We start from the raw sequence: 26802 nt of genomic DNA, 5'->3' as shown, positions 1-26802 counted from the left end.
TCATGCTACTTTTCCCCCATAGATGGTTGTTTATGATTGAGTTACAGTCATACAATGCACAACAACCTTTACCTGTGCACATTTCCTCTACAAATGTCAACCATTTCTCTCTTAATCTTCCTGATGCCTTCTTCCCCCTTCAACTCCTGCCCCCCACTTCTGAGACAGGCATTCTACTTGACTTGCTCTCTACTCTCTTTTTTTGACTATGTGGTTTGCACTACTATTAATGAAGAGGTGTCATACATGCCATTTTTATAGTAGACCTATCTACTCTAATCTTTGTGACAAGCTTCCTACCATGGACTTATCTTTCTAATACTCATCTCTGTTGTCTCTGGATGTTGTCCCCACATTGTCTTTTATTTTTCTTATATCCCACAGATGAGTGAGATTATTCTATATTTATCTCTTCCCCTCATGTAAAATCACCCCACGTGCTGTATCTCCAACCTTAGGTGAATGAGTCTAAAGTAGGGTCGCACATGAAATAATCCAGACTAGGCTGAAGGTGAAACATTCTAAGTCATATCTCCATCAAGCTGCATGCCAGCATGGTCGTTTTTTTTTTTTTTTGTTTTTTTTTTAATGAGTACAGATCACCCCTGGGTGGGGCAGTAAGGACAGAGCTCAGGCTATCCTGATCTAGTCCCACTCAGGTTTACAAGTAAGACAATGTCTGTTTTGAGGTAAATCCAAGTCTTAAACAAACATACAAAGAAACCAGGGATGGTCTTTGTTTTAGGTAAAATAACATGTAACCTAACACCCTCTGACTCATTTCTCTCAGTATAATAATCTCCAAGTCTATTCATGTATGAGCAAATTTTATGACTTTATTTTTTTCCTGATGGCTGCATAGTATTCCTTTGTGCATATTTACCACCGTTTCTTTAGTCACTCATCTGTTGTCGGGCATCTGGGATGCTTCCAGATTCTGGCTATTGTAAACAGTGCTACGACGAACATAGGAGTGCAGAGGGCATTATTATTATTATGTTTTTGTGTTACTAGGGTGTATCTCTATTATCTATCATAAGAAAGCTTAATTTACAGGGTTTTTTTTAAAGGGATATCCATATTGTTTTCCAGAAAGGCTGGACTAGATGGCATTCCTACCAGAAGTGAACAAGAATCTCTTTCTTCCCACATCTACACACCAGCACTGGTTGTTCTTGTTCTTTGTAATGTTTGCCATTCTCTGTGGTGTGAGATGTTACCTTATTGTTCATTTGATTTGCATGATGATGATTAATGTTGTGGAGCATTTTTTCTAATATTTCTACATTTTTTCATGTAGGCACTCACATTTGCATTCCTTTGTCCAATTCTTAGTGGACTAATTTTGTGTCATTCCTTTTCTCTGTTTTATTTTTTCACTTAAAATAGTACCTACCTGTTCCATCCAAGCAAATTGCATGATATCATTGTTCCTAGAAGTTTCACAGTATTTATTCCATTGTGTGTGTCTATATGTACTACATCTTCTTAATCTACTCAGGTCATTAGACACCTAAGATGATTTTAAATCTGAGCTATTCTACTCATTGCTGTAATGACTTATGCTATAAATATGTTTTATTAAAGGAATGTTTTACCATATTTTACAGCATATAAGACGACCCTTCAACCCATAAAAAACTTCCTAAAAGTAAAACTTCCTCTTAAAATTAAGAGGGGGCGGATCACTTGTCCCTGAAGCTGGAATAAGTTTCAGCATGCCATTTACCGGCATATAAAATGACTCCTGACTTTTAGGAAGTTTTTCATGGGTTGAAGGGTCGTCTTATACGCTGGAAAATAAGGATTTGGATGTGAGACCCAAAGCTACAAATGCATTGAAGAAAAGCACAGGAATATCCCCTGATCCCCCCCAAAAAAGGCAGCTATGTATACGTGGAGGAAATAGAGCTATAGATAATAAATTAACTCTATAATCCCTTCTATTTTGGTAATAAATAAAAGTAAGTTAATATCAGCTGGATTTATGGAACTAATGGTGTAAATTATTATTTACTTATTATCGCTATCTTAAAATACTTTTGCAATTGACAAAATTTGCTTCTTAAAAGCATCTAAACCTTGCAAAGATGAATGCTATGGCAACAAAAGTGGGTAGAATGCTCCTACTCTCCAAAGCATATTCATCATAACTGTGCATTATTAGGGAATCTCTGGCACTCTCCTTGACAATTCTTTCTTTGAGGTTATTATCTCTGGACAGCTTGGCACAGTGACTAATTAAAGCACAGGAGACAGATCTCAAGAGACTTTTGCCTGGTAAACAACTTGAGTTTTCTGTGCAGCTCATCCCTTAGCACAGTTTCATACACTATTCTCCTGTTGCCAAAAGAATCTCTCTGTCATATAACCAGGTCAATGTATTTGGGAAACAACACACCAAATTTAAAATTGCCCTCACTCATTCATCTTCCTAGGTGCTCGAGGCAGAATGCAGATCTAGAATTCATGTGAAAGATAGACAAATTTATCATGGAAAAGCATCTTATTGCTCAAGACAAAGTTCTGAGTAATGTGATGTTGGTAGTCTTGCCCTTTGCTTTCAATGGATGTCTAATTCTTCTATTTAAGTAATGCAGGCTGCAATCCCAGTACTATTAAAGTTAGCAACTTGGAACTGAGATAGAGGTTTGCTTAGGACTCAGTGATATGGAGAAGAAAGGTGAGTGGAATGGAAGTAGTGTTGCTTTCGATTTGTAAAGTATAGGTAGTCGAAATATATCCACAAGAGGAAGCTATATTTCTTTACGTTATCTTAGTGGGAAAAAGGGGGCAATTCTAATAAAGTTCACTGAACTTGAGAACCAAATGTGATTGTTTTAGAAGCAATGATAAAATGCTAGCCATTTTGTTCTATTGTAGCTTATTAATCAGATGTCTGTATATTCATATAAAAACAATGAGTAAATCTATTTGTATATGATGAGATTTATCCTTTAATTATGTAATAGTGTGCCTAGAATCATTAGACATTTGTTTTTTCCTGTATCTCCTTATTTAATGTAAAATTACATAATACTTGTTTTTGATGCTATTTTGTTGGTGACATTAGCTTAAATACTTAAAGAATCTTTAGTGTTCTTTATTTCCATAAATAGCTGTACAAATACATAGACGATGTAAATTCAGTGTGAGACTGAAAATTACACCACGGATGTACTTATTTTTGTCTATTGCTACCACTGAATTTTTATTTTGAGTTAATTATGGTTGTTCAATTGATTATGAATACCATTTGAAGAGGAAAAAAGACAGGGAGAGTAAGGTGGACTGAGTGTTTGATTAAACAGTGAAATATCAAATGGCAATGTCTGATTGCACTGATGGAATGAGTAGAGTACTTCAGGTTCATTCTAAAATTGCAGCACAAGCTCATATATGGTTGTCTGCATGCTTTATTTATTGCCAGAGATCCTTGTTTACTGCACATGGCCACACCCTGTTCGTAAATAAAGGTCTTGGATTAAGTTCACTTTGATTTCTCTAAAGAATGGGCCTCGGGTATGAAGGAAAATTTATTCATGGATATCTCTGGAAAATAGTGGAGTAGCTAAATCCTTATTATTTGATATAAGAAGATGCTCATTTCCCTCAGAGTTGTAGTCCTGTTCTACTGCAATCAATGCTTCACAGTTGTGCTTCCAACATGGCCATACTATTAAAGTGAAAATTCAGTAAAAGGTAGAAATCAGTTTTTTATCTTTCTAAAGGCAATGTTCAGCTATATGAGCTATTGTGAATATGTATATGCACAGTAGGTATTGAATATGAATATTAGTTATGATATTGGAAGTCAAGATAGATGGTTTCTGCCATCACTGAGAGTCCTGTTTGAGAATGCTCTTTTATGCAAGTCTTTATGAGGTTAGTCTCATGCTGTATTCCTCTGCTCTGTGATCAAATCTTGCTTTTTTACCCACAATGCTACAATTGGTTTTTTCCACCTGTACCCTGAGGGGGCCTCTTCAATAATCAGCATGTCTTGGAAGTCTTTCTTCATTCTCTTATTTTATAAAACTTGGTCTAGGACATCTTTCATTTCATTAGACTATTCTTTAAGATATAGTGGTAGATTTATTTTTGCTGCATTTAATTCGCAAATACTGTTAGGGATATTCGAATATATCTCAATTCAGATCAAGCTATGGACAGAAACATATTCAAGCAATAACAATACTTTGCAGCACTGACTACAGTATTTAGAAGTTTTGCCATCATTTCTTTTTTAGGATTTATTCATCCACAGGGAAGGAAATATTCATGTTAAATGATTTTACCTATTTTATATCTTAATCACAAATAAGAGGGTATTTGCCTTTAAAATCTTTTTTTGTTTGTTTGTTTGTTTTTTGGGTCACCCCTGGCAGTGCTCAGAAATCCCTCCTGGCAGGCTCGGCAGATCGAGATTCGAACCACCGTCCTTCTGCATGCAATGCAAACACCCTACTGCCATGCTATCTCTCCGGCCCCTGCCTTTAAAATCTTTAGATTATACACTTTGTACTAATTTTATTTATTTATGTTCTTTTTAAATTAGAATTATTGTATTACTGTTGCATATTTAATGTATTACATGCCATTTCACCTCTATCTCGATATGCCATCAGCATTTTCATTGGAAATGTTCTTGTATTTGAAAATTTTTCTTGCATATTATTATATCATTGTGTTCTGAGATGTAATTTCTTATATGCGCAGAAAATGTTCTAAGAATACATCTTTATTTTTATGTACTATCTGTTTTATTTTCTCTAATTTTTCATGTTTATACTTTTATACTTGTATCTGGAAGAATAATTTACATATAATTTTAATAATGTTTTAATAATGTTATATTATCATATTATATAGTGTTATATTTTGGTGGTTATTAAAAATATCCTCTCTTCTTTTACCTGTGACAGGTGTGTTTAATATTTCTCATCATCCTTGTTTGTATAGTTATCTAGTAATGATCTCTCTTTCATACTGCATTTAACCATTTGATAATTGCTTAAGTGTAGGGAAGGAAATTTCTCATTGACCTTTAGTCTAAATCTGTGTCTGAGACAGTGTGAAAAAATAGTGGGCGCGGTGCTGGACTTGCATAGGTGGACCTGGGTTCCATCCCCAACATCTAATAATCCCTGAGCACAGTTGGGTATAACACTACTTTGCAAATAACAAGCTGAAACAAAGCTGTTCCTTCTCTTCCAAGATTATCTCTTCTGCTGGTGAAAATTATTTTAGAAAATTAGATACAGAGTAGAAAGAAATAAGTAACCTAGATCAGTGGAATGTACTGATATTAAATTGTTAATAAGGGAATAAAATATAATATTTGTCATATGAAGTCGGTCTAAGAAACATAGTTTTGCTTCATTATATAGACATAATTTTAAAGTAACAAATTTTTAAAGTAAAAAAAAAATTAATTAAAGTAAAAAAAAATTTTTTAAAGTAACAAAATACGATGCCTGTAAAATAATATAGGCTTCTGAACACAGCAGGATGTGTTTAAAATTATAGACATAATTTTAAAGTAACAAAATACGATGCCTGTAAAATAATATAGGCTTCTGAACACAGCAGGATGGTCTCAGAATGCAGAGCCAGGACTAATTACTGAGCACTGTTGGGTGTGGCCCCTAAACCAAAAGAAAACACCAGAAAAAGAGATTACTTCAGTTCAGCTCCTCCAAAAATTGCATTACCTAATACTTCAGTTCAGCTCCTCCAAAAATTGCATTACGTAATAATCTCTCCTGTGTCTTCAAAGTGAACTTGAAACAATCTAACACACCAAAGCATTCTTTCAAAGACTTACTGATGTATCAACACTTAGAATGATATTGATGATCTAGGCATACAATATTACTGTACAGCAGAGCAACTTCAATGGGAAATTTCATAATTCAAAAATAGTGCATCATTGGGATTCTGAGAAATACTTTTGAATTAATCAATAAGTTATTGTACTTTTGGAATACTGATTATAATAGTGGACAACCACATGCTTTGTTCTATTTTAGTGGTCTGATTTTTTTGTTAACCTAAACTTTTGTTCATTTTATATCAGTCATTGTAACATAGGTTCTGTTCTGTTCTAGGTACTCTATTTTTTTAGTTGCATTTCTTTGATTTAAATGTATGCAGAAGACTCTCTTCAACCCAAAAACTCTCTGAAATGCCTCAGTTCCTCTAAAATATTTGAGTCTTCTATAAAGCAACACATCAGTTACATAGTATTATTTTGTATTTTTCTATATATTATCATTGTTTTTGTATTTACATATTAAAAGATGTAATATTTTATATAAACTATATTATAATCTATTATTAGTGATATGTCAAAAACATGCTACTTAAATGATGGTATATAGATATAAAATAACCTTTCTCAAAGCATCTTCTATTTTTTCTGATTCTGATTTTAGTTTGCTCTATTTCATTTTCTCTGAAATAGTTACATATGCTTATAATTCTTTAAGTCCTAGAATATGTAATCTTATAGATCTCTATGCCTATAATTGATGCAAAAGCATAAACACACTTCTTAATATTTTTATTTGACTACCAATGATATAACCATTTGTAACATTGTTGAATTAAACTAATGTAGGATATATCAGTGACAAAGAGTTTATATTTTGTTTAAATAGTCACATATAAATACATTCTAAACCATTTGGTATGATAGACTGTACCCATATATTTAAATAAACAGCCTGCTTTTGGAAGTTGTATGGATCATACCAGTGGTGGTTGAGGGAGGAGATGTATGATCCATTCAAATCCCAGTGTCTTGCACATCCTAGATGTGTGCTGTCCAATTGAGTCATATTATCAACTCCAATGATATATTATAAAATTGGTAAATAGTTCATAATAACAGGAGAAATGTACTAATACATGATGGAACAGAAAAATGGAAGTTCCTTCACTGGGTTCATCCTACTGGGGTTCTCAGATAGGCCCCAACTTGAACTAGTCCTCTTTGTAGTACTAATAATTCTTTATATCTTCACTTTTCTGGGTAACACCACCATCATTACACTGTCCTACCTGGATCCCAATCTCCACACCCCAATGTACTTTTTCCTCTCCAACCTAAGTTTTTTGGACATGTGTTATACTACCAGCTCAGTTCCTCAGTTCCTGGTTAATCTCAGTGGAGATGATAAAACTATCTCCTTTGCTGGCTGTGTGGTTCAGTTGTTTGTGTCTCTAGGGTTGGGAGGCACAGAATGTGTGCTCTTAGGAGTCATGGCATTTGACCGCTACGCTGCTGTTTGCAAGCCTCTCCACTATTCTGTCATCATGCACCCCCAATTCTGCGCCCTAATGGCTTCGGTTTCCTGGATCTTTGGTTTTTCCAACTCCATAGTGCAAACTGTACTCATCTTCCTTTTACCACTTTGTGGGAGAAATACAATAGATCATTTTGGTTGTGAGATCCCTGCATTGCTGAAGCTCGCCTGTGTTGACACCAGTAATATTGAGGCTGAACTCTACTTTGCCAGTGTCGTCGGTCTTATTTTACCTGTTATTTTTATTGTATTCTCCTATGGTCGCATCGTGAGGGCTATCTTGAGAATCAAGTCTGCAGCTGGTCAGAGAAAAGCCTTTGGGACATGTGGCTCCCACTTCCTCGTGGTGTCTCTGTTCTATGGCACAGCCATCTATGCTTATCTGCAGCCCAGCAGCAACTACTCTCGGGATCAGGGCAAGTTTACAGCTCTGTTTTATGGCATTTTTACTCCCACGATGAACCCCCTGATCTATACCCTTCGGAACAAGGATGTGAAGGGAGCAATGAGGAAAGTGCTTAGGAAGAATCGTGATTCCAGATGATGTACGTGGAAAACACTCTGAATGAACTTTGATTGCAAGTGGTGGTGCAACTGTCATTGAAATGCTCTCTATTTCCTACACAGACTGTATAAAATCTGTCAGCTCAATTATTCAGCTGGTTTCTTTTCTATGACATAAAATTGTCATTGTCTCTGAAAACTTTTTTATTCTCAATCTACAGAATTGAGAGTTGGAATTTATGACCTTAAGTTCATAAAACTTGTCTCTTGTCTCCTGCTGAGCCACAATTCAGATATTGGTTGAATTTAATAAAAGATTTGGTCTTGCCAATATCTCCTTTTGGTTTTGTGTTTCTTGATGATAAGTAGGAGTAATGTCTGTGATTCATTGGGATTGTAAGAGTTTGCTAAGTGTCATCTTCACGGGTTTCCCCAATTTTCCCATCTTTTGGAGTTCTGTGTGTTTAGACTTAGCATCAGATGCTTGTAATTATCTTTTACGTATTACAACTTATGTTTTATAATATATTACAATATTTTTTGCTTAGATATCAAAATTAAGTTTTGGTTTTCTTTTTTTGTTTTGTTTTGTTTTTGGGTCACACCCGGCAGTGCTCAGGTGTTTCTTCTTGGCTCTACACTCAGAAGTTGCTTCTGGCAGACTCCTCGGGATTATTTGGGATGCCAAGATTCGAACCACAGTTCTTCTGCATGCAAGGCAAGCGCCCTATCAACATGCTATCTCTCCGACCCCAAGTTTTTATTTTCTTTAATTTTCACAGTGATTCAGTATTGAAAATTTCATGCTCAGATAAAGGTCAGGGGTGACTCCTGGCTATGCACTCAAAAATTGCCCCTGGCTTGGAGAATGATATGGCATGCAGGGGGATCAAAACATTGTCTGTCCTAGGTCAGCGGTGTACAAGGCAAATGCTGTACCACTGCATCACCACTGTGCCCCCAGATGTTTCTTTTTTCTTAATAGAGGAGAGGGTCATGCCTTTGAGTAGATAAAACTGACTTATTGTTGTCAATGTGAGAGTGGTAAAGAAAGAGAATACCTTAACAGAAAATATTAACATTGTAATGCACCATACAACCAATCAAACAGAATATTCAGTCGTGGAGAAATAGGAAATCCCACTATTTGTAACATGGTGGATGGGCCTGTGGCTATTATGTTTGATAAATTAAGACAGAGAAAGAGATAAACTATATGATCTTCTTATATGTTGAACAAAAATTCAAATAAAAATTTATGTACTACTTAAAATTGAAGGTATAGTAGTATTTTACCTTTCTATGCACATGCATATTAGTTTAAGTTAACCCCAAAACTTTAAGTGAGTTTTTTAATGTTTATAGTCAAAGGAGCACAGTAAAAACGGTGTTAGAGTGGCAATTATCATTTGCATAGGTCCACCAAAATATGGGGAACATGAAAATGAAAAGCCTTGTCCTAAATACAAGAGACGCTACCCCTGAAGTTTCCTGGCATAAGACCAACTCTAGTCCAGGAAAACTAGTTTGCCCAATCCAGATCATTGTAGTGCCAATACAGTTTTATTTTTCACAGTCTCTGTTTTGGTATCATGTTTCTGTATTGAAGATCCTGAAATCTGTATATCCTACATTGAAGTCAGGATGGTGCGGAGCGTCTTTTAATTTCAACTCACAATTAAAAGGGCAATGCAGAAAGCCCTGTCCAGTCTAAGCAGGTCATTGTTGTTGTTAAGTCTTCTCAGTGTTAAGGGAAGGCTCTTTTGAGTAGATCAATGTCAGAGCAGCAGTAGGGTCTTCCCTGGTAGAGGATTGCTTCCAGGTGATGTTATAGACAACTTTGAATATTTCATAGATGACTTACCTGGTTCAGGGGTGAATGGAGAATGCCCATTTTTCTGAGGTCTGTGCCAGGTTATTATGTCAATGTTCAGGGTGTAAGATCCCATTGCACTACAAGATTTGTGTGTTTCCATTTCTATTAGATAAGAACTTATTTGTATGTATAGTATTTTCCATTTTAATGTGCCCATGCAAACAAGGAATAATGTCACGTGGCATTATCAGTGCATATGCGGGCCACAAGAACAAGTCCAACAATCCCTGTGACTTGGTTCAAACATAAGCATTCAACTGAGGGACTCTTTCACCAAAATTCCTTATTGAACAGTTCACAAAGAGAAAAAAAGATAAAAAGTGGGGAAAATAAATAATCTAACATAAGACAGTGGACACAATTGTCACTGTTTAAGGAGATATTCAATAATAGTTATAGCGGTTGAGGGAATATATCTACAATATTCAAAGGAGATATGCATGTCCCTTTATGTCATTAGAAATAGTCGGGAGGAGGGTACTGAATCCTGGACACCACTATGGTCTGTGATTTAGTCTTCTGGAGCCTGCAAAATGACTCCCCACAGTTCCATATCAGGAAATGCGTTTGAGTGGGAACTAATCAGAAAACTAGTATGGTAGCAACCACAGTTACACAATGAAGGAAGAAAGAGGCTGCTGAGAGTAAACAAGTAGGAAAAGAGTACTGGTCTCTTCCCAGCCTGAGAGTCCATCCTCTCATTTTTACCTTCAATATATATGCTCCTGCGTGGTTTTTAAAATAGAGACCAATGAGTAAAAAAAAAAAAAATACCAGTGAATGTCCCAACATACACCAGTGCTGCATCAGCCCGCCCTCCTCCCCATGCATCCCCCCTTTAGTATAGGGAGAGAAAGGGGGAAAGCCTGAGGACCACTACAGAGTCCACCTGAGCCGGCACCCAGGGAAGGCCTGGAGTCCAGGGGAGAAATGGGAGAATGGCTGGGGGCCTGCCAAGCCACCCAGCAACCCCCAAGCTAGGGAGAAGGCCTCCTGCATGGGGTGTCCCCTAACCCCATACCTAGGAAGAGCTGGTCTCCAGAATCAGAGGAACAGAAAGACAGATATCTGCCTGGCCTCCTCCCCATGCTCCTCCCCTAGATTAGGGAGGGGGGAAGCCTGAGGACCCCTAAAAAGAGTCCACCTGGAACCCACTTCAGGCCACCTGAGCCAGCATCCAGGGAAGTCCTGTAGTCCAGGGGAGAAATAGGAGAACAGCTGGAGGCCTGCCAAGCCTCCCAGCACCCCCCAAATTTTGTTCTTTTTAAACTTAAAATAGTATCTACCTATTCCATCAAAGCAAATTGCATGATATCACTGTTCCTTGAAATTGCACAGTATTTATTCCTTTGTGTGTGTGTGTGTGTCTGTCTGTCTGTATAAACACACATACTACATCTTAGTAATCCACTTATCTGTCATTGAACACCTAAGTTGATTTTAAATTTTAGCTATTGTACTGAGTACTGAAATAAAAATGTTGGGAATATGTTTATTTGAATAAAATTTTTTTATGTTCTGACAGTAAATACCAATAAGTGAAATTGCTGGGCTTTGTGGCAGCTCTGTTCTTAAGTTACTGAGAAATCTCCCTACTGGTTCAAAATTCCGTGTGTGTGTGTGTGTGTGTGTGTGTGTGTGTGTGTGTGTGTGTGTGTGTGTGTGTGTACTGGACATTTGTCCCAGCATCAGTGGATGAATGTTACTTTTTCTGATTTTATTTATTTGCTTTTGGGATCACATCCAGAGAGGAGCCCCAGTCTTACTACTGGCTCTTTGCTAGGAGTAAGAAGCTTTTGCTAGCCCCACGTTCTTACTCCCACTCATTTCTGGCAGGCTTAGGGGACCATTTGTGGTGCTAGGGATCAAATTTAAGTCAGCACAGCATGCCAAGCAAGTGCCTTATCCACTTTGCTCTGTCCCTGCCTTCGATCTTTGGTCCTTTCTCTGCTGAGTCATTATTTGCTTTGTGGAAGATGGTTGATTTTTGTCTATTGACTTTGTACATGGCTAATTTGCTGCATTCATTTATTGTTTCTAGGACCTTGTTTGTAGAGTCTTTAGGGTCTTTTATGTATATTATGTCATCTGCATTTTGTGATAAATCAACTTGTCCAACTAATATATTTATATTTTTTGCCCATTTGCTATTGCTTGGACTTCTAATATAATATTGAATATAAGTGGAGACTGTGGGCATCCTTTTCTTGTACCCAATCTCACTGAGAGTGATTTTAGGTGTTTGCCATAAATAATGGTAATAGTTATAGGCTCATTAGAGGTGGCCACTATTATATTGAAGGAGCTTTCTTCCATCAGTTGATCATTTTTATTTATATCATGAATGGATGTTGGGTCTTGTTCAAAGTTTTCTCTGTATATATTGATGTGATATTATGATTTTTTTCTTTTTACTAATGTAGTTTACTATGTAATTTATTTGTGCATGATGAACCATCTTTATATCTCTAGAAAAAAATCACACTTAATCATGTGCCATTGAACTCAGTTTGCTAATATTTTGTTGACTATTTTTAATTGATGTTCATCAAGCATATTGGTAATTTTTTAAAAAAGAAACTATATGCCTTACGTATTAGTATAATGTTAGTATTGTGGAAAGTGTTAGAATTCCTGTTTCTTAAAAAAATTGGAACAATTTAAAGAAAAAGTCAGTAACTCTTCTCTGAAGGTTTTGACAGTACTCATCAACAAACCTTTCCAGTCTAGGACCAGATTCTTGTGGAGATTTTCTTTTTTTTTTTTGACCATACCTGGTGACTCTCAGGAGTTACTCTTGGCTATGCGCTCAGAAATCACTTCTGGCTTGGGAAACCATATGAAACACCAGGGCATCCATCAAACCATGTTCGATGGTCTTGGAACATCCGCATGCAAAGCAAACACCCTACCACTGCTTGAGCGCTCTGGCCCCTTGTGGAGATTCTTTTTTTTTTTTTTGTTTTTGGGCCACACCCAGTAACGCTCAGGGGTTACTCCTGGCTATGTGCTCAGAAGTTGCTCCTGGCTTGGGGGACCATATGGGACACCGGGGGATCGAACCGCGGTCCGTCCAAGGCTAGCGCAGGCAAGGCAGGCACCTTACCTTTAGTGCCACCGCCCGGCCCCCGAGATTCTTAATTACTCTCTAACTTCTTTACTTCTGTTGGTCTTTCCAGGTCTCCTACTTCCTCCTCATTTAGTTTTGGAATATTAAATTATTCTAAGTTTAGATTCTCCAGCTTAACCACATAAAGGTTTTCATAGTAACCTCTCATAATACATAGAATTTCTGAGGGATTTGTTGTAATTTCTCATGTTTCATCTCTAATTGATTTATTCGAACAATTTCTCTTTTTGTCCTCATGAGTCTGGCTAAAGGAGTGTCTGTTCTGTTTGTTCCTTTGAAGAGCCAATTTCTGGTATAATTGCTATTTTTTGGTTTCTATATTATTTATTTCTGCACTAGATTAAATTATTTCTTTCTACTACTTTTTAGGCTCATTTGTTATTCTCCTCTAGATACGTTCAATAATTGAATAACTATTTCACATCTATATACAAAAGAAAACTAAAAAAAATGAATTAAATACTTGGATATCTAGGACCAGAGATATAGTTCAGTAAAGAAGAAATTTGCCTTGCATGATGCTAAACTGAGTTTGATCAATGGCATCCCATGTCTTCTCCGAAGAAGCACCTTAACTGAGAGCCATGTGTAACCCCTGAGCACTGCCAGATGTTATTCAAAAAGAAGCAAATAAAAAAAGACTTTATGTGAGACTTAAAGCTACAAATGCATTGAAGGAATGGAGAGGTACAATCCTCTATAATACTAGATTCTCTGATATATTTGGAATTTGACTTCAAAGACAGGGAAAATAAAAACAAAACTGAGCAAGTGGGAATGCATCAAATAAAAAAGCTTCTCCTATATAATCTTGTTTTGAATTAGACTGCTTTATAAATATTATGATAAGAGTAGCTGATAAAATAAGAAAATGATAAAGAAAATATCTTTTAGGAAGAGGTGCTTTTCCTAGGGTGAACTGTTCTAAATAAAAATGGTAGTATGTATATGTAGAGAAAATAGGGCTATAGGTAATAAATTAATTAACTCTATAATCCCTTCTAATTTGGTAATAAATAAAAGTAGGTTAATATTCTGTCGCCTTTATGGAGTTAATGGAGTAAATTGTTATTTACTTTTTTTTTGTTTTGGGGCCACACCCGGCGGTGCTCAGGGGTTACTCCTGGCTATCTGCTCAGAAATAGCTCCTGGCAGGCACGAGGGACCATATGGGACACCGGGATTCGAACCAACCACCTTTGATCCTGGATTGGCTGCTTGCAAGGCAAATGCCGCTGTGCTATCTCTCCAGGCCCTGTTATTTACTTTTTATTATCTTAACAATGAGGTATCTCACACCACAGAGACTGGCACATATCACAAAGAACAAGAATCTACAAAAAATAAATAAAAACAAAAACAAAAACAAAAAACAGGGGCCGGAGAGATAGCATGGAGGTAAGGCATTTGCCTTGCATGCAGAAGGTCGGTGGTTAGAATCCTGGCATCCGATATGGTCCTCTGAGCCTGCCAGGAGCAATTTCTGAGAGTAGAGCCAGGAGTAACCCCTGAGCGTTGCCGGATATAACACCCCCAAAAACAAAAATAAATAAATAAATAAATCAAAATAAAAACAAGAACAATCTATGCTGGAAGGGATGTGGAGAGAGAAGAACTCTCATCCACTGCTGGTGGGAATGCCTTCTACTCCATCCTTTATGGAAAACAATATGGAGATTCCTCAAAAAACCAGAAATTGAGCTCCCATATGATCCAGCTATACAACTCCTAGGGCTATACCGGAACACAAAAATACAATACAAAAAAATCCCTTCCTCACACCTATATTCATTGCAGCACTATTTACAATAGCCAGACTCTGGAAACAACCAAGAAGCCCTTCAACAGATGAATGGCTAAAGAAACTGTGGTACATATACACAATGGAATATTATGCAGCCATCAGAAGAGATGAAGTCATGAATCTTTCCTATACATGGATGTACACGGGAATCTATTATGCTGATTGAAATAAGTCAGAGGGAAAGAGAAAGATGCAGAATGGTCTCACTCATCTATGGGTTTTAAGAAAATAAAAAAAAATTTAATAATTCTCAGAGACAATAGAGATGAGGGCTGGAAGGTCCATATATCGGAAGCTCACCACAATGTGTGGTGATTGCAGTTAGAGAAATAACTATGCTGACAACTAACATAAAAATTTGAAGGAATGAGGGAAGTAGAAAGCCTGTCTCAAATATGGGAGAGGGAGGGTAGAGAGGTGGGAGATTTGGGGCATTGGTGATGGGAATGTTGCACTGGTGAAGGGAGGGTATTCTTTTTTTTTTTTTTGTCTTTGTTTTGTCTTTGGTTTTTGGGTCACAGCCGGCAGTGCTCAGGGGTTACTCCTGGCTCTTTGCTCAGAAATTGCCCCCTGGCAGGCACAACAGACCATATGGGATGCTGGGATTATAACCACTGTCCTTCTGCATGAAAGGCAAAAGCCTTACCAGGGAGGGTATTCTTTATTTGACTGAAACCTCAAAAACAATCATGTTTGTAATCAAATTGTATAAATAAAGATATTCATAAAAAGAAAAAGGAAAACTGAAACTATATATTTCCTTTCATCCTAGGAGATTCATTTGTGCTAGTAACCTTAGGTAATTTCTTACTAAAATCTTAGATAAATAAAATAGAAGAGCTTTTAATTGTGTTGCTTATCAAAATATGGGGCTCACAAGCTTCTCTGTAGAAAGTAATCTTTGATCCTTAAATACTAAGAAAATATTCTGTATCTGTCTAATATCTGCTTGCACCGAAGAAAAGAATAAAATTGCTTGAACATAAAAAATATTTTTGGAATTGAGAAAATTTGCTTCTTAAAAGCATGTAAACCTTGCAAAGATGAGTGTATGGTAACAAAAGTGGGGAGAATGTACTCTCCAAAACATATTCATCATAAATGTGCATTATTAGGAAGTCTCTGGCACTCGCCTTAGCAATTCTGTCTCTGAGGTTTATTATCTCTGGACAGTTTGGCACAGTGGCTAATTAAAAGCATAGGAGACAGATCCCAAGAGACTTTTGCCTGGTAAACAACTTGAGTTTTCTGTGCAGCTCATCCATTAGTGCAATTTTATATCCTACTCTCCTGTTGCCAAAAGAATCTATCTATCATATAATCTGATGTATCTGGGAACTAACACACCAAATTCAAAACTGCACTCACTCATCTTTTAGGAGCTAGAGGCAGAATGCAGATCTAGAATTCATGTGAAAGATATACAAATTTATCATGGGAAAGCATCCTATTGCTCAAGACAAAGTTCTCAGTAATGTGATGCTGGTAGTCTTGCCCTTTGCTTTCTTGCAATGGATGTTTAATTCTTCTTATTCAAGTAATGCAGGCTGCAATCCCAGTACGATTAAAGTTAGCCACTTGAAAATGAGGTAGAGGACTGCTTAGGACTCAGTGATATGGAGAAGAAAGGTGAGTGGAATGGAAATGGATCTCAGTGTTGCTTGTAACCTATATCTAGTTAAAATACATTCATAAAAGGAAGCTATATTACTTTACATTATCTTAGTGGGGGAAAAGGGAAGTTTTCTGAAAGTGATAACCAAAAATGATTCTTTTAGAAGCAATGATAAAATCCTAGACATTTTAATCTAGTGTAGCTTAATCAGATGCCATCTTATCCATACAGAATCACTTAGTAAATTTTATTTGTATATAATAAAATTCATACTTTAATTATGTAATATTACTAGTATTTATAAAAATATTAGACATGTTCTTTTGGTGTGTCTACCTATTTAATGTGAAATTACATAATGCTTGATTTTCTTGGTGTCTGTAAATACTTTAAATACTTGAACAGTCTTACGTGTTCTTTTTCTCCCACAAAGAGCTGTAAAAATATGTAGACTCTGTATGGAAATTCAGAGTGTGAAACTGAAAATTACACTAAGGAAGTACTTATTTTTTTCTGTTGTATCACAAAATTTTTATTTTGAGTTACTGCTGGTCCTTCCATCAATTATGAACACCGTTTGAAGAGGAAAAAGATGGGAGAGTAAGGTAAACTGAGTGTCCAATTAAACAGTGAATTATCAGATGACAATGTCTGATTGCACTGATGGAATGAATAGTGTACTTCAGGGCTATTCTAATATTACCGCACAAGCTCCTGAATGGTTAGTGTGAATGCTATATTTGTTTCCAGAATTCTCTTCTATTGCCTAGTGCACCTGTCCATCCCCTGTTTGTAAATAAAGATCTTGGTTTCAATTCACTTTGATTTCTCCAGAGAATAGGCATCAGGTATGAAAGGAAATTCATTGGGCCCAGAGAGATAGCACAGCGGCGTTTGCCTTGCAAGCAGCCGATCCGGAACCTAAGGTGGTTGGTTCGAATCCCGGTGTCCCATATGGTCCCCCGTGCCTGCCAGGAGCTATTTCTGAGCAGACAGCCAGGAGTAACCCCTGAGCACCGCCGGGTGTGACCCAAAAACCAAAAAAAAAAACCAAAAAAAAACAAAAAAAAACAAAAAAAAAGAAGAAGAAAGGAAATTCATTAAGGGAAATCTCTGGAAAGTAGTGAAGTAGCTAAGTCCTTATTATGTTATATAAAAAGATGCTCATTTCTCTCAGAGACATAGTTCTGATCTACTGTAATCAATGCTTCAGAGCTGTGTTTTCAATATGGCTATCACAAGACTCTTGTACTTATTTAAACTGTAAAAAGTGAAAATTCAGGCCAGAGAGATAGCATGGAGGTAAGGCATTTGCCTTTCATGCAGAAGGACAGTGGTTTGAATCCTGGCATTCCATATGGTCCTGCGAGCCTGCCAGGAGTGATTTCTGAGTTAGAGCCAGGAGAAACCTTTGAGCGCTGCTGGGTGTGACCCAAAAACCAATAACAACAACAAAAAAAAAAAAGAGTGAAAATTCAGTGAAAGGTAGAATTCAGTTCTTTACCTTTCTAATGACAATGTTCAGATAGCATAAGCTATTGTGAATGTGAATATTGCATAGTCGCTATTGAATATGACTATTAGCTATGATATTTGAACTCACGATGGGTGATTTCTGCCATCACTGAGAATCTTGTTTGGGAATGCTCTAACAGGCAGGTCTTTATGGGGTTAGTTTCATGCTGTATTCCTCTGATCTGTGATCAAGTTTTTTTTTTTTTTTTTTTTTTTTTTTTTACCCACAATTCTGCAATTGGCTTTTTCCACCTTTACCCTGAGGAGGCCTCTTCAATAAACAGTATGTCTTAGAAGTCTTTCTTCATTTCATAGAACTTGGACTAATACATTATTCATTTTATTATACTTTTCTTTAAGTCTGACAGATATAGTGGTAGATTTATTTTTCTGCATTTAATTCTCAAATACTATTAGGGATATTTTAATATATCTTAATTCAGATCAGACTATGAACAGAAACATATTCAAGGAATAATAATCCTTTATAGCACTGACTGCTGTACTTAGAAGTTTTGTTATAATTTTTTGGGGCCGGAGCGATAGAACAGCGGGTAGGGCGCTTGCCTTGCACGCGCTCGACCTGAGTTTGGTCACCAGCATCCCACATGGCCCCCCGTGCATGCCAGGAAGGCGTCCTGAGCAAAGCTAGGAAGAGCCCCTGAGCATAGCCGGGTGTGGTTAAAAAAAAAAAAAAGACAAAAAAAAAAGGAAAAAAAAAAGAAGTTTTGTTATAATTTTTTTCCGGATTCATTCATCCACAGGGAAGGAATTATTCATGTTAAATGATTTTACCTATTTTATATCTTAATCAAGATAACTGTGTATTTGTCTTTAAATCTTTATATACTTTGTATTAATTTTATCTACTTAAGTTTTCTTTAAAAATTTGAATTATTGGGGCTGGAAGAGATAGCATGGAGGTAAGGTGTTTGCCTTGCATGCAGAAGGACAGTGGTTCAAATCCCAGCATCCCATATGGTACTCCGTGCCTGCCAGGAGCGATTTCTGAGCAGAGAGCCAGGAGTGACCCCTGAGTGCTGCTGGTGCGATCCAAAAAAAAAAAAAAAAAAAAACAACCCAAAAAATTTGAGTTATTGTATTAATGTTGCAAATTTAATGTATTAAATACCATTCAGTTCTATCTTGATATGTCATTAGCATTTTATTGGATAAAATATCTCATATTTGAACATTTTTCTTGTACATTATTATAACATTGTGCTCTGTGAGATGGCATTTCTCATTCTTTTTTTGTTTGTTTGTTTCTTTGGGGGGGGTCACACTGGAAGTGCTCAGGGGTTACTCCTGGCTCTCTGCTCAGAAATCGCTCCTGGCAGGCTCAGGGGACCATATGGGATGCTGGGATTTGAACCACCGACCTTCTGCATGGAAGGCAAATGCCTTACCTCCATACTATTTCTCCGGCCCCATTTCTTATTCTTTGATGGCTAGAAAATGTTTTAAGAATGGCATCTTTGGGGCTGGAGTGATAGCACAGAGGTAAGGCGTTTGTCTTGCATGCAGAAGGATGGGGGTTCAAACTCTAGGGTCCCATAAGGTCCCTCGAGCCTGCTGGAGGCGATTTTTGAGCATAGAGCCAGGAGTAGCCTCTGGGCTACTAGGTGTGACCCCCCAAAAAATGAATGCCATCTTTATTTTTTTGTACTGTCTGTTTTTATCTTGTCTAATTTCTCCATGTTTATATTTTTTGCTTGCTTGTTTTGGTTTTGGGTCACACCTGACACATGATCAGAAATTGCTTCCAGCAGGCTTGGGGGACCATATGGGATGCCCAGGATTGAAACCATGTTCATCCCGTGTCATCTGCATGCAAGGCAAATGCCCTATTGCTGTGCCATTGCTCCGTCCCCCTCTATGTTTATACTTTTATCTTTTTAAGATTTTATACTTGTAGCTAAAAGAATAATTCATGCATAATTTTAATAATAATTTGTCAGATTATGTGGTTATTAAGGAAATATTCTCTCTTTTACCTGTGACAGGTGTGTTAAATATTTTTCATCATCCTTATTTGTATAGCTGTCTAGTAATGATCTCTCTTTCATATTGCATTTAATCTTTTGACAGTTGCTTAACTATAGGTGATGGTTTCCATGAATCATAATCCTTTAAATGTAGTGGGAAAAAATTTCTCACTGACCTTTAGTCAAAATCTGTTTTTGAGGAGCCAGAGCAGTGGCGAAGCAGTAAGGCGTCTGCCTTGTCTGTGCTAGCCTAGGATGAACCGGTTCTATCCCCTGGCATCCCATATGGTTCATCAAACCAGGAGCGATTTCTGAGCACATAGCCAGGAGTAACCTCTGAGAACACCAGGTGTGTCCCCCTCAAAGAAACTCCCGAAAACTCTGTTTTTCAGACAGAGACATAAAATATATCAAAGTAGTGGCTAGGGTGCTGAACTTGCATGAACCTGACCTGGGCTCCATCCCCAACATCTGGCAATCCCAGAGCACAGCTGGGTGTAACACTACTTCACAAACAACAAACCAAAATAGAGTTGTTCCTTCTCTTTCAATATTACCTCTTGTGCTGGTGCAAATTATTTAGGAGAGAAGATACAATATAGGAAGAAATAAATGACCTAGATTAGTGGAATGTACTGACATTAATTGTTAATAAGAATAAAGTATATCGGCCTGGAGAGATAGCACAGCGGCGTTTGCCTTGCAAGCAGCCGATCCAGGACCCAAGGTGGTTGGTTCAAATCCCGGTGTCCCATATGGTCCCCCATGCCTGCCAGGAGCTATTTCTGAGCAGACAGCCAGGAGTCACCCCTGAGCACTGCCGGGTGTGGCCCAAAAACCAAAAAAAAAAAAAGAATGGAGTATTGTAAATGTAATCTTTGTCGTATGAAGTCTTTCTAAGGAAACATCTTGCTTCATTATAAAGACAGAATATTGAAAGGAACAGAATATAATGCTGTAAAGTAACATAGAAGAAATAAATTAATCTTAAAACTAGCAGTGTGTTTGTTATAGTTTTAAAAACTCTTCAGAGTAGGGCCAGATATAGTAGAGTGCTTTTGTTGCCTGGTATTTCATATTGGCCTTTGAACACAGCAGGGATGATTCCAGAGTACCGAGGCAGGAATAAATTCTAAACACTGTTTTAGTGGTCCCCAAACCAAAACAATACACCAGAAAAAGAGACCACTTCAGTTCAGCTCCCCCTAAAATTGCATTACCTGATAACCTCTCTTGTGTCTCCAAAGTGAACTTGAAGTAATATAACACATCAAACATTCTTTCAAAGACTTACTGAGGTATCAACACTTAGTATTATATCGATGATATAGACATACAATATTACTGTTCTATACCAGCGGAGCAAATTCAGTGGGAAATTCCATAAGTCAGAAATAGGGCATCATTGGGATTCTGAGAAGTATTTTTGAATAAATCATTAAGTTACTGTACTTTTGGAAAAATGACTATAATAGTGGACAACCACATGCTTTGTTCCATTTTAGTGGTCTGATATTTTTGTTAACCTAAACTTTTGTTCATTTTATATCATCATTGTCACATAGGTTACTTTTTACATTCTGTTCTGCTCTAGGCCATCTTTATTTGTTTGATTGCATTCCTTTGATTTAAACATAAGCAGAAGACTGTCTCTAACCCATTACTCTCTAAAATGCCTCAATTTCTCTATAATATATGAGTATTCTATAAAGCACCACTTTAGTTGCACAGAATTATTTTGTATAATTCCATATATTTTTTGTTTTTGTTTAATGAATTTTTTTTGTATAATGAATATAAGAAGATAAGATATTTTATATAGCCTTTATTATCACGCCAGTTAAATGATGATATATATATATTTTATATAGGATAAATTCTCAATGAATCTCTTATTTTTTCCTTTCTGATTTTTGTTTGCTCTATTTTATTTTCTCTGAAAAGTTACATATACTTATGATTCTTTAAGTCCTAGAATATGTCTTATACAGATCTTCTTTGTTTGTTTGTTTGTTCTTTTGGGTCACACCAGGTGATGCGCAGGGGTTACACCTGGCTATGCACTCAGATCGCTCCTGGCTTGGGGGACCATATGGGACTCCGGGGGATCAAACCACAATCCATCCTAGGTCAGCCGCATGCAAGCAAATGTCCTACCTCTGTGCCTGGGCTCCAGCTCCTTATATTGATCTTTTATGTCTATAATTGGTGCAAAAGCGTAAACAAACTTCTTAACTTTTATTATTTAACTACTAATGATAATACCATATATGACTTTGTTGAATTATGTTAATGTAGGATATATCAATGACAAAGAGTATATCTCTTGTTTAAATGGTCTCATATAAATATAGGCATGATAGACTGTATTCACATATTTAAATAAAGAGCTGCTTTTGGAAGTTGTATGGATCATACCAGTGGTGGTTGAAGGATGACATGTGTGACCTATTCAAAACGCAGTGTCTACATGTGTGATCAACCAGTGAACCACATTAGAAATAATAATGATAAATTTTAAAACTGGTTAAAAACCATGTTAACAGGGAACATGTACTAACACATAATGGAACAGAAAAATGGAAGTTCCTTCACTGGATTCATTTTACTGGGGTTTTCAGACAGGCCCCAACTGGAAATAATCCTCTTTGTGGTATTGATAATACTTTATCTCTTCACTTTGCTGGGTAACACCACCATCATTGCACTGTCCTACCTGGATCCCAATCTCCACATCCCAATGTACTTTTTCCTCTCCAATCTAAGCTTTCTAGACATTTGTTATACCACCAGCATTGTTCCTCAATTATTGGTTAATCTAAGTGGAGCTGACAAAACTATCTCCTTTGCTGGCTGTGTGACTCAGTTGTTTGTGGCTCTAGGGTTGGGAGGCACAGAATGCATGCTCTTAGTAATCATGTCAATTGATCCCTACGCTGCTGTGTGCAGGCCTCTTCACTATACAGTCATCATGCACCCTCGACTCTGCGTCCTGATGGCTTTGGTTTCCTGGATCTTTGGTTTTTCCAACTCATTAGTGCAGACTATACTCATCTTCCGTTTACCACTTTGTGGGAGAAATACAATAGACCATTTTGGTTGTGAGGTTCCTGCATTGCTGAAGCTCGCCTGTGTTGACACCAGTAATATTGAGGCTGAACTCTACTTTGCCAGTGTCGTCGTTCTTGTTTTACCTGTTATTTTTATTGTGTTCTCCTATGGTTGGATCGTGAGGGCCATCTTGAGAATCAAATCTGCAGCAGGGCAGAGAAAAGCCTTTGGGACATGTGGCTCCCACTTCATTGTGGTGTCTCTGTTCTATGGAACAGCCATCTATGCTTATCTGCAGCCCAGCAGCAACTACTCTCAGGATCGGGGCAAGTTCACAACACTCTTTTATGGCATTTTTACTCCCACGATGAACCCCCTGATCTATACCCTTCGGAACAAGGATGTGAAGGAAGCGATGAGGAAAGTGCTAAGGAAGGATCGTGATTCCGGGTGATGTATGTGGAAAACACTCTGAATAAACTTTGATAGTAAGTGATGTTAAAATGTCATTGAAATACTCTCCATTTCCTACACCCTAGACAGACTATAAATTCTGTCAGCACAATTATTCAGCTGGTTCCTTATCAATGACATATGTAATTTCTTTTTAAAATACTTTTAAAAATACTCTTTTTAAAATATACTGTCATTGTCTCTGTAGATTGTCTCAATCTACAGAATTAATTGTTGGAAGTCATGGCCTCAAGTTTGTAAAACAACTTGTCTCTTGTCTCCTGCTGAGCCACAATTCAGATATTGGTTGAATTTTAATAAAAGATTTTATGGTGTGAATATCTGCTCTTGGCTTTGTGTTTTTTAATCATTTGTTGGAGTAATGTCTGTGTTTTGTTGGAATTTTAAGAGTGCCTTACATCTCATCTATATGGTTTTTCCTAATCTTCCCATCATTTGGAGTGCTCTGTGTTATTTACTTGGCATCAGATACTTCTAGTTACCTTTTGAGGATTACAACTTATGTTTTATAATATATCACATATTTTTGCTTAGATATCAATATTGAGTTTTGATTTTCTTCAAATTGTACTGTGACTTCATATTTAAATTTTAATGTATTGTTCTTAATGGATGAGAGTGTCACAGTTTTGAGAAGAAAAAATTACTTATTACCTGTTGTCAGTGAGAGAGTGATGAAGAAAGGGAATTCCTCAGCAGGAAATATTAATATTGTAATTCACCATCCAACCAATCAAACAATATTATTTAGTCATGGGAAAAAACTAAATACCACCATTTTAAACATGGTGAATTGGCCTGTGGCTATTATGTTGGATAAATTAAGACAAAGAAAGAGATAAAGTATATGATCTTCCTATATGTCAAAAAATTCAAATGAAACCCCACAAATAGAGACAAGAGCATGGTATGAGGGAGGAAGGAAGGAAGGAAAGAAGGAAGAAAGACAAAAAGAAAGGAAGATAGACAAAGAGAAAGAAAGAAAGAAAGAATGAAAGAAAGAAAGAAAGAAAGAAAGAAAGAAGAAAGAAAGAAAGAAAGAAAGAAAGAAAGAAAGAAAGAAAGAAAGAAAGAAAGAAAGAAAGAAAGAAAGAAAGAAAGAAAAAGAAAGAGAAAGAAGAAAGAGAGAGGAAGAAAGAAAAAAGAAAGAAAGAGAGAGGAAGAAAGAAAGAAGAAAGAAGAAAGAAAGAAAGAAAGAAAGAAGAAAAGAAAAGAAAGAAAGAAAGAAAGAAAGAAAAAAGAAGAAGAGAAAAGAAAGAAAAGAAAAGAAAGAAAGAAAGAAAGAAAGAAAGAAAGAAGAAAGAAGAAGAAAGAAAGAAGAAAGAGAGGAAGGAAGGGAGGGAGGAAGGGAGAAAGAAAAGAAAAGAAAGAAGAAAGAAAGAAAGAAAGAAAGAGAAGAGAAAGAAAGAAAGAAAGAAAGAAAGAAAGAAAGAGAAAGAAAGAAAGAAAGAAAGAAAAAGAGAAGAGAAAGAAGAAAGAAGAAAAGAAAGAAAGAAAGAAGAGAAAAAAAGGAAAAAGAAAAGAAGAAGAAAAAGAAAAAAGGGAAAAAGAAAGAAAGAAAGAAAGAAAGAAAGAAGAAAGAAGAAAGAAAGAAAGAAAGAAAGAAAGAAAGAAAGAAAGAAAGAAAGAAAGAAAGAAAGAAAGAAAGAAAGAAAGAAAGAAAGAAAGAAAGAAAGAAAGAAAAAGAGGGACCGGGCGGTGGCGCTAAAGGTAAGGTGCCTGCCTTGCCTGCGCTAGCCTTGAACGGACCGCGGTTCGATCCCCCAGTGTCCCATATGGTCCCCCAAGCCAGGAGCGACTTCTGAGCGCATAGCCAGGAGTAACCCCTGAGCGTTACCGGGTGTGGCCCAAAAACCAAAAAAAAAAAGAAAGAAAGAAAGAAAGAAAGAAAGAAAGAAAGAAAGAAAGAAAGAAAGAAAGAAAGAAAGAAAGAAAGAAAGAAAGAAAGAAAGAAAGAAAGAAAGAAAGGAGGGAGGGAGGGAGGGAGGGAGGGAGGGAGGAAGGGAGGGAGGAAGGAAGGAAGGATGGAAGGAAGGAAGGAATTTTTTATTCAGCCAGACTTTCATTTATGTTTGAAGGAAACATGTACTTCTAATGAGTAAACAGCATCTCAGAAACTTTAAAGATTCAAAATCAACTTTAAAAGATGAACTGAAGAGGAGTACTTTGAGGCAAGGTAAATGCCACAAATATACCAAAGTTCTACAAAAACATGGCAGAAAGATTCATGACAATAATTTCTCTCGATGTCAATGGAGTAAATGCACTTATAAAGAGATACAGAGTGAATACATGGATCAGAAAATGTAATTCAGCATTCTGCTGTGTGAAGGAAACATATTTGAAAAGTCAAAACAAACACAGACTCAAAGTCAAAGGGTGAAAAACAATCCTTCAAACAAACAACTCTTTTAAAATGGTTAGGGTGGCCACACTATTATCAGATGACATGGAGTCCAGGTTTAAAATGGTTATAAGTGACAGACAAGTAATTTCTTAATAATTAAAGGAGATAAGTACATTAAGAAGAAAGAACATTCCTAAATATATATCAATATGCATCCAGCGAGGGACCATCAAAATACTTAACACAACTATTCATAGACTTTAAGACATCAATAGTAACACAATAGTAGTGGGAGATTTCAACACTGCTCTCTCACCTCTGTGTAGATCAACTAGTGCAATATTTTTGGTGTTTGGGCCACACCTTGTGTCGCTCAGGGGTTACTGCTGGCTATACACTCATAAATCCAGAAATTGCTTCTGGCTTGGGGGACTATATGGTATGCCAGGGAATCCAACTACAATTCGTCCTAGATCAGACACATGCAAGGCAAATGCCTTACCAATGCACCACTGCTCTGGCCCCCAACTAGGGCAATTTTAACAAGGATATACTGGCTTTGAAAAAAATGCAAGAGAGAGACAGTGAGAGAAATTGGACTTTTTATTCCCAGAGCAGAATTACACGTTTTTCTCCAATGCACATGGTAGATAATCAAAGATAGACCACATGTTGGGGCACAATACATACATCCATAAAATCAAGAAGATTGAAATTATCTGCTCAGCATATGATGCATTGAGAGTAGAAGTAAATTGCAAACAAATGGAGAAATAAGTTTAACATCTGGGAATTAATCAACTAATCAGATTAACTAATCAATTAACCACTAATCAACCACTAGAAGACCAGAGAGGGAACCTAACAGGAAATATGAAGATTCTTATAAATTAATAAGAATGAACACATAGGGCCTGGAGAAATAGCACAACTGCGATTCCCTTGCAAGCAGCCGATCCAGGATCTAAGGTGGTTGGTTCGAATCCTGGTGTCCCATATGGTCCCCCGTACCTGCCAGGAGCTATTTCTGAGCAGACAGCCAGGAGTAACCCCCTGAGCACTGCCGGGTGTGGCCCAAAAACCAAAACCAAAGGAAAAAAAAGAATAAACACATAATTTAGCAGAATTTGTGGTACACAGCAAAAGTGCTATTAAATTAATTTTTTTTCTTTTTTTGGGTTTTGGGCC

General features: G+C 36.8%; 3 pseudogenes; 2 read left to right on the top strand and 1 right to left on the bottom strand.

The window, feature by feature from the left end:
• LOC125996148 (histone H4-like) overlaps window positions 1-26802 on the bottom strand; it is a 267502-nt pseudogene that overhangs the window by 92421 nt on the left and 148279 nt on the right.
• Window positions 6901-7854, top strand: LOC125996063 (putative olfactory receptor 2B8; annotated as a pseudogene).
• On the top strand, window positions 22294-23247 carry LOC125996064 (putative olfactory receptor 2B8; annotated as a pseudogene).

Source organism: Suncus etruscus, chromosome 18, assembly GCF_024139225.1.
Source record: "Suncus etruscus isolate mSunEtr1 chromosome 18, mSunEtr1.pri.cur, whole genome shotgun sequence".
In the NCBI taxonomy this organism is placed as follows: domain Eukaryota; kingdom Metazoa; phylum Chordata; class Mammalia; order Eulipotyphla; family Soricidae; genus Suncus; species Suncus etruscus.
The sequence above is the reverse complement of the archived record's forward strand: the minus strand, read 5'-3'. Positions and strand labels throughout refer to the sequence as shown.